At 44.9% G+C, this 9,659-nt stretch overlaps 1 long non-coding RNA gene across 1 annotated transcript; it reads left to right on the top strand.

Moving 5' to 3' along the window:
* The first annotated feature begins 2,501 nt into the window (after positions 1–2,501).
* LOC149971326 (uncharacterized) lies at positions 2,502–4,588 on the top strand. Its single transcript, XR_016492555.1, has 3 exons — positions 2,502–3,074; positions 3,601–3,686; positions 4,305–4,588. It is a non-coding gene; the product is annotated as an uncharacterized LOC149971326 (long non-coding RNA).
* Positions 4,589–9,659: the final 5,071 nt, after the last annotated feature.

The following is a 9,659-nucleotide window of genomic DNA, read 5'->3' on the forward strand; positions in this document are numbered from 1 at the left end:
GGCCAGGTGAGAACACCTTTATTTAACCAGATAGGCCAGGTGAGAACAAGTTGTCATTTACAACTGCGACCTGGCCAAGATAAAGCAAAGCAGGTCGACACATACAACAACACCTTTTCAACTTTCTCTTTTTTAAGCTAAGGATCCAATTGGTTAAGGTGTGTTATGACAACCTTCAAAACAATGTTAAATTAAGACCGTATTATTCTGAAAATACAGTAGGTACGTACGTATACTACAGTACAAGTATATGCATGGAGTTTTGAGTGGGTGCTTGATTAGTAGTTAGCTAGGTAGTTAGATTGGGAGTTAGCTCGATAGTTTGATTTGTAGTTAGCTCGGTAGTTTGATTGGGAGTTAGCTAGGTAGTTAGATTGGGAGTTAGCTCGGTAGTTTGATTGGGAGTTAGCTCGGTAGTTTGATTGCTAGTTAGCTCGGTAGTTTGATTGCTAGTTAGCTCGGTAGTTTGATTGCTAGTTAGCTCGGTAGTTTCATTGGTAGTTAGCTCGATAGTTTGATTGGTAGGTAGATAGCTCGGTAGTTTGATTGCTAGTTAGCTCGGTAGTTTGATTGCTAGTTAGCTCGGTAGTTTGATTGGGAGTTAGCTCGGTAGTTTGATTGGGAGTTAGCTCGGTAGTTTGATTGGGAGTTAGCTCGGTAGTTTGATTGCTAGTTAGCTCGGTAGTTTGATTGGGAGTTAGCTCGGTAGTTTGAATGGGAGTTAGCGCTGTAGTTTGATTGCTAGTTAGATAGGGAGTTAGCTCGGTAGTTTGATTGCTAGTTAGCGAGGTGATGCATGTTCTGGATGTTGCTTCAAAAACACTGAGTTGTGGTGTATAATACATTACAAAGTGCCAATGTTTGCCTGAAGATTCATCTTGAATTAAATATGGCCGATATATTATGCCCTGCTCAGACGTTGCATGCATCAGCCAATGGTTGCGTGCCAGGTCATCGACTGACAGATTGCTGTAACATTTGATGTGGTCAGCTGATAGGTAAAATACTCATCCAGGCTCCCCCTTTTTGTCTATTGCAAAACGTTTTGTAACAAACTGTTTACTCCAAACGGAAAACGCTTTGCAACAAAAACTAGTTTCTATTGGACATGCCTTTTGCACACAATGTATATAGACTCTTTTTAAATTTTTTGTATGTAATTTTTTTTCTACTGTGTTATTGACTTGTTTATTGTTTACTCCATGTGTAACTCTGTGTTGCTGTCTGTTCACACTGCTATGCTTTATCTTGGCCAGGTCGCAGTTGTAAATGAGAACTTGTTCTCAACTAGCCTACCTGGTTAAATAAAGGTGAAATTAAAAAAATATTAAAATTCAGGTATGCCCCTCCCCGTTTCATACCGTTTGTGGTTTTCGTGGCAAGATGTAATGAATACACCCCAGATATTTTCAGAGCTGATATGATTAGTCAAAACACCAATTATTGGAAGAAAAAAAAATCTAAATTGGGCTGCCTAAATACCCTCATTGTCTTATGTCCATAGCGTGTCGAAACCGCCCGCACTGATTGGTTGAGGGACAATGACACAATCTATGCTTTCAACTATATTTGGTTGCTCTGGTAATAGGCAGCTGCAGAGTTGGTTAGTAAGTCAGCTAGCTACCTGACAAGACTGCTCCTCAGGGGACCATTTTATAGGGAGCAAGTGTACGTCTGGCTGCAAAGAACTAGGTCGCAGATGTAAATGAGAATTTGTTCTCAACTGGCCTACCTGGTTAAATAAATCAAATAAACTAGGCCTACGGCAGCCATTGTTGTTTGTTTACATCTTTCTGAACGCACCAAAGATGGTGGAGAAATTAAAAGTTCACTCAGGCCGTTTTACCATTGAACAAAAACAAAAAAATCAGTTCCGTTCTACTTAACTGGGTGTGCCTCCCATAAGCACCAATGCAATAGCTGCTGGGTCTGGTCGACTTAGTTCATTGACTTTCATTGAACCAGAAACAAAACTGCGAGTGGGGTATCTCGCTCCCTCTTCCGTCTCTGATAAATCGCAGACGTACATTGGCTTTGATGCTTTAATTGGTCTCTGGCTCCCCCCTGTGGATACACTTGTAGACAGTGTGCAGTAGGCTACACAGTTCATATACTATATATGTATTCTACGTGTGTGTGTGGACTTCCATTTGACTATCAGTTCATAGTCATAAAACTAAGTCCTCAATGCAAAGTCCAATGAACGTATTGGGTTGCACCTGTACAGCTGTAGCTACCGCATACCTGGTGGACATGTCGAGTAGCCACACTATTTACAAGCACAAAGTCATAAACCTTGCCTATAGGGGTTATGTATTTACAGGAAAACTCTTTATAAAATGTTTCTTGTTAAAATGTGATTTTTTCCCGTTAATTTTTAAAATCATTTTGACTTTATGGCGGTGCGATCTAGTGGAAACTTGTCGCCCGCGTGGTAGAGGAACAATTCATTTTTTTTGCGTCAGAGAGTTCCCTGTGACGTCGGTTGAAAGAGCAATTCCACTAGTGATGACGCGTTCAAACCAACTGGGAACTCAGAAATCTCCGACTTCAGTGCGCTCACGACACTTGGCACTTCAGGGCAAAAAACGCGCTCCGACTGATAAAAAAAATCGTTTTGAACGGTCATCCAACTCGGCATTTCAAAATGGGATACTCATATATTTCTAGAGCGACCGACTTTCCGACCTGAAGATCACTGACGTCATGATTCGACCTCGTCCCCCCCCCCGAGCTCGTTGTCTTTAAAGTACCATGAGACAGCAAACCCCTCGGTGACCGCCAGAATGAGTGATTACCCATCATCAAGTGTAAATCCGTAGACTACTGATTCGGGATTCTATTACCGCATATACTGTAATATGAGTTCATAAATAAATGTCGAATATATATATATTTGAGATATTTTCACTATTTTGTAGCTAGAGGTCGCTGAACGGTTGCATCATCTTTGTTCCGTGAATGAGGCGCTGTCTGATCTGGAGCCGCAAAAACAGAATGACAATTCAGATTACCTTGGTGACAGCCAGTAGTAACTGACTGATTATGGAACAACTTTTGGCCCAGCATCACAGGTGAGACAAATACTTTTTGTTGCTTGGTAGCAATGATCATTCTTCCAAAGACCAAACGCTAGTGTAATGTATGGTAAGCAAGAAGCTACATTCAATGTTTCATAATGTAGTATTAGTTGTACAATTTACTGTAAAAGGAGGACTAATTTGTAACAGTATTTTAGATTTTTCTCACAGGTTATATCCCCCTAGTCCTTATACTTTCTGCTTGGACTGCGTTCAACAATCCACGTCATTCTAGATGGTGAATAATCTTCAAACCCATGTTTAAAACATCAAATATAATGCTAAATATTCCCATGATTTGTGATATGTCTACTTTTAACAGTAGTCCAAGGGTTTGTATGCATAATCCATTTGCCACAGTTTTTACACTTTACGGCAGACTCCTCAACTCAATGTTAAACATCGCATTACAATTTAACGTCCAGTTGCACCTGTGTATATTTATGCTTATCGAACAGTAGGCCACAGTTTCTGTATCATAGGTTTCACATTAACATGTGTAGTTCCCTCTGTTGTCCAGGGCTGGATGGATAGCTCAGACCTGGCTAGACGTAGTGACAGACAACCTTGGGGAGAAGAAGCATGGTGTGGAGTCAGCTGTACGAGGTAGGTAGGTTATGTGCCTTCAAAACACAGAGGCTGTGAGTCCCAAATGCCACCTTATTCTCTGTATAGTGCACTACTTTTGACCCAAGCCTTATGGGTCCTAGTCAAAAGTAGTGCACTATATAGGGAATAGAGTGCATAGGGCTCTGGTCTAAAGTAGTGCACTATATAGGGAATAGAGTGCATAGGGCTCTGGCCAAAAGTAGTGCACTATATAGGGAATAGAGTGCATAGGGCTCTGGTCAAAAGTAGTGCACTATATAGGGAATAGAGTGCATAGGGCTCTGGTCAAAAGTAATGCACTATATAGGGACTAGTGTGCCATTTGTGGCTCACAAATGTACTGTGAACCATTATATCCTTCTCTCCACCCTCTCAGGCCTGGGAGTCCCAGGCTCCTCACACTTCTGGATTCCCTCCTACCTAGCAGGTTTCTCCTACCTGGTGGCGTGGAGAGAATCTGTAACTAAACCACATACTCTTACTACTGGTGTCCCCCAGGGCTCGGTTCTAGGCCCTCTCCTCTTAATAAGGCTCTGTCCTATCCTCACACAGGCCCTATCATTGATATGCTGATGAAACAACTACTTTTCTCATTCCCCCCCTTCTGACACCCAGGTGGCAACATGCAGCTCTGTGTGCCTGACAGACATATCAGCTTGGATGTCATCCCACCACCTCAAGCTCAACCTCAACAAGACATAGCTGCCCGCCCACTCCAAGACCTCTCCATCACAGTTGACAACTCCATGGTGTCCCCCTCCCAGAGTTCAAAAAGCCTTGGTGAGACCCCTGCAAACATCAAAGCAGTGACCCACTCCTGCGGATTCAGGTTCTACAACAGCTATTCTCAAACTGGGGTACACGCAAGGTTGTCAGGGGTATGCCAAATAAAATAAAAATCACATTTTCTCCCAGGGGCTATACATTTGGGTGATGTCTTTTTCTCGCCTGAGTAGCCTCGTTTCGCTGCCAAAAATCAAATGAAACCATCTAGTGTTCAGCGAAATTACAACACAATGTCAAATACAGGTAGCCTAGTCAAATAATTAACATCCAATCACATTAACCGATACTCATCCAATCACATTAACCGATACTCTCTCACAGGAAACCTTCACTCTTGCGCAAACATTTAGAAACGAAACATGACAAATTGAAAAATTAGCCACAGGAGTTTTTTGAGTGCGAATAAAAGACGACTTTCGAGTAGTAAGACGTGTTTAAAAGCAACAGATTCCATTAATAAGAAGGGGCTAGAAGAGTCTTATATGGTGAGCTACCGAGTGGATGGGACAGGCAAGCCCCATACTATTGTGGAGGAGTGGCTGGGACAGGGAAGCCCCATACTATTGTGGAGGAGTGGCTGGGACAGGCAAGCCCCATACTATTGTGGAGGAGTGGCTGGGACAGGGAAGCCCCATACTATTGTGGAGGAGTGGCTGGGACAGGCAAGCCCCATACTATTGTGGAGGAGTGGCTGGGACAGGCAAGCCCCATACTATTGTGGAGGAGTGGCTGGGACAGGCAAGCCCCATACTATTGTGGAGGAGTGGCTGGGACAGGGAAGCCCCATACTATTGTGGAGGAGTGGCTGGGACAGGCAAGCCCCATACTATTGTGGAGGAGTGGCTGGGACAGGGAAGCCCCATACTATTGTGGAGGAGTGGCTGGGACAGGCAAGCCCCATACTATTGTGGAGGAGTGGCTGGGACAGGCAAGCCCCATACTATTGTGGAGGAGTGGCTGGGACAGGCAAGCCCCATACTATTGTGGAGGAGTGGCTGGGACAGGGAAGCCCCATACTATTGTGGAGGAGTGGCTGGGACAGGCAAGCCCCATACTATTGTGGAGGAGTGGCTGGGACAGGCAAGCCCCATACTATTGTGGAGGAGTGGCTGGGACAGGCAAGCCCCATACTATTGTGGAGGAGTGGCTGGGACAGGCAAGCCCCATACTATTGTGGAGGAGTGGCTGGGACAGGGAAGCCCCATACTATTGTGGAGGACTTCATTCTCCCTGCTGCTGCAGATATGGCTGGGACAATGCTGGGGGAAAAGGACCCCAAAAACTATGAAGACAATGCCTTCATCAAACAACACCATTTTTTCACAACGCATCAGTGACATGGCAGGAGATGTATTGAAACAATTACTGCTTGGCATACAAGCCAGTGACATCCAACTGTAACATATAGAAGAGTCAACAGACGTGGCAGGCCTGGCACAACTCCTGGTATACAGTATATCCGTTACGTTTATGGGGGGGGGGGGGGGGGGGAAATCAGTCTCTCTTTCTTTGCAATGTTGGGGCGGCAGGTAGCCTAGTGCTTCGTAATTGTACATAAGAATTTGTTCTTAACTGACATGCCTAGTTAAATATAGGTTCACTTTCAGTTGAGCATTTTTCTCCGTGTTCACAACATAACCTGTCTAATGAGTGACTGCAAGGCAACACGTAATGAAAGATAAACAGTTTATTATGTACTGTCTTCAATATGTAGGTCTTCGTATGCCAGCGTTCATATAAAGTCCTGTTCTAGTTGGGCTGGATGGTGTCTTCAGTGGAGTGGAGTGGTGTGACCACGGTGCCCAGTGGAAGAGCAGCTCCACAGACAGTCCTCTGTGCCCAGTGGAAGAGCAGCTTCACAGACAGTCCTCTGTGACCACGGTGCCCAGTGGAAGAGCAGCTCCACAGACAGTCCTCTGTGACCACGGTGCCCAGTGGAAGAGCAGCTCCACAGACAGTCCTCTGTGACCAGTGGAAGAGCAGCTCCACAGACAGTCCTCTGTGGGCACGGTGCCCAGTGGAAGAGCAGCTTCACAGACAGTCCTCTGTGGCCACGGTGCCCAGTGGAAGAGCAGCTTCACAGACAGTCCTCTGTGGCCACGGTGCCCAGTGGAAGAGCAGCTCCACAGACAGTCCTCTGTGACCACGGTGCCCGGTGGAAGAGCAGCTTCACAGACAGTCCTCTGTGGCCACGGTGCCCAGTGGAAGAGCAGCTCCACAGACAGTCCTCTGTGACCACGGTGCCCAGTGGAAGAGCAGCTCCACAGACAGTCCTCTGTGGGCACGGTGCCCAGTGGAAGAGCAGCTTCACACAGTCCTCTGTGACCACGGTGCCCAGTGGAAGAGCAGCTCCACAGACAGTCCTCTGTGACCACGGTGCCCAGTGGAAGAGCAGCTCCACAGACAGTCCTCTGTGGGTACGGGCCTCCATGACTAAAAGGTAAAGGTGTAATCCACTATGCTGTCTAATTTCACAGAAGTGGTCTGCTGAAGTAAGACGTTCTAATAAGAGAGGGATCTCCGCTGTAAGCTCCAGTCATGTTTTTGGTTCATCTCACTGAACAATATATTTTAACTTAGAAAAATGGAATAAGATGGACCTGATTCTAGACAGTTTTGAATACAGGCCCTGGTTTCCAGACTGAAGTAAATGGAAAGATTCTCTCATGTTGCAAGAATTTCAGGTGGTCTACCCCCTGTGGCTGTATGGGTACCAGCAAGGGGGGGGGGGGGGGGTCCTCTCCCATCCCCTCTGTGCCCCCTCCCATCCCCTCTGGCTGCAAACACTGGGGGCTCTGATCCTGGCAGCAGGGAGGCTCCTGGGTGTATCAGTAAGACACAACTGTCTGCTGGAATTACACTGATGTAAATACACACACTCTGTATCCCCTCCCCCTCCTCTCTCTCTCTCTGTCTGGCTCTCCAGATATGGTGCGTTTGGGCTCACATTAAATACCTTACCAAAGATGAGGCGGAGGAACAGAGGGAGTGAAAACGACAGAACACTGCAGAACCCTGTTCTATGATGCTGATACAGCATCATAGAACACTGCAGAACCCTGTTCTATGATGCTGATACAGCATCAGGAACTCCTTACTTTGCTGTACACCCGAAAAAACAACCACAGTCAATTAAAACGAGCCCTAAAAAGACAGTGAATAACTTCTGAATGGAAGTACACATCCTGCTGTGATTTCACTCTTTCTGTGCACTTAGCAAAAACAATAACGAGATGAATGTGGTCACACCACTTGAGTATTCACGTTAACTTTGACTTTTAAAGGACTGTATTTATACCAAATTTATTGAAAGTTATGTTTATTTTTAAACTGGTTTCAAAGTATTTGTTCCTGGTTCTAACTTGCGTTCTTTGTTCTGATTCTGATTAGATCCTCCTGATATTTTTGTTGTTTGTTGACCGGTCTGAACAATTAAAAAGACACTGAATGTGATCTGATCTTCCTGACCACCTCCGGAGGTAGTCACACGCATTGTGATCTGGACAGAGAAACCATTTTTACTGAACAACATTTTTTTTTTTTTTTTTTAACGCAACATGAAACAATTAACGATTTTTACTCAGTTACAGTTCATATAAAAAGGAAAATCAGTCAACTGAAAAAAAGTCATAAAAAATAAATCTATGGATTTCACATGACTGTGCAGGGGCGCAGTCATGGGTGGGCTTAGAAGGTCAGAGGCCCACCCACTAGAATACATGTTTCTTCCCCCCCCCACCCCACTGTAACGCAACGAGTAAATAAAGAGTTGTGGACTGGAGAGATGTCAGTGTAGTGAATAATGTTGTCCTTTACTAAGAAGTTAGTGTATCGAATCTGATCCCTTTAAATGACTAGTATGTCAATTACTCATCTACACTGAACAAAAATATAAAACATCCAACAATTGCTAAGATTTTATTGGAGTTAGTTGATATAAAGAAATCAGTCAATTGAAAAATTCATTAAGCCCTAATCTATGGATTTCACATGACTGTGAATACTGATAACTTTAAAAAGGTAGGGGGCGTGGATCAGAAAACCAGTCCGTATCTGGTGTGACCCACCATTTTCCTCATGCAGCACAACACATCTCCTTCACATGGAGTTGATCAGGCTGTTGATTGTGACCTGCGGGAATGATGTCCCACTCCTCTTCAATGGCTGTGCTAAAATCGCTGGATATCGTTGGGAACTGGAAGTGTGGTGATGGCGACGGATGAAATGTCACGACAATGGGCCTCAGGATCTGGTCACGGTATCCATATAATTTGGCCGTTGCTTATGCCTGCCCTTACCATTGCCCCATGCTGACGGTGGGGTTCTCTGTTCACAATGTTGGACAGGAGCACAGTTGAAACTGGGATTTGTCTGCGAAGAGCACACTTCTCCAGCGTGCCAGTGGCCATCGAAGGTGAGACCCTAGTGGGTTACGACGTCAAACTGCAGTCAGGTCAAGACCCTGGTGAGGACGACGAACACTCAGATGAGCTTCCCTGAGACGGTTTCTTACAGAAATAATTTGGGTTGTGCAAACCCCCAGTTTCATCGGGTGGCTGGTCTCAGATGACCCTTCAGGTTAAGAAGACAAATGTGGAGGTCCTGGGCTGGCGTGGTTCCACGTGGCCTGCGGTTGTGAGGCCGGTTGGACGTAATGCCAATATCTCTAAAATGACGGAGGCGGCTTATGGTAGAGAAATTAACATAACATTTATCTGGCAAAACAGCTCTGGTGGACATTCCTGTAGTCAGCATGCCAATTGCAGTTTCCCTCAACTTGAGACATCTGTGGCATTTAATTGTCCCCAGCACAAGCTGCACCTGTGTAATGATGCTTCTTGATATGTCACATCTGACAGGTAGATGGATTATCTTGGCAAAGGAGAAATACTCACTAACAGGGATGTAAACTAAATTTGTGCAGAACATTTGAGATAAATAAGCTTTTTTTTGAGAATATGGAACATTTCTGGGATTTTTTTTATATTTCAGCTCATGAAACATGAAAACCAACACTTCACATGTTGTGTTTATATTTTTGTTCAGTACACAGATGAAGGAAAAATGAAACGGCACACTGCTCTTGATCGTATCACTGCTCTTGAATCAGCTTTACATGTCGGCCTCACGGCCTTCGTCAGAGGTTGAGGCCGACACGTAAAGATCAGCGATACTATCAAGAGC

This window comes from Oncorhynchus mykiss, chromosome 27 (assembly GCF_057628025.1).
Source record: "Oncorhynchus mykiss isolate SJ-2025 chromosome 27, ASM5762802v1, whole genome shotgun sequence".
NCBI lineage: Eukaryota > Metazoa > Chordata > Actinopteri > Salmoniformes > Salmonidae > Oncorhynchus > Oncorhynchus mykiss.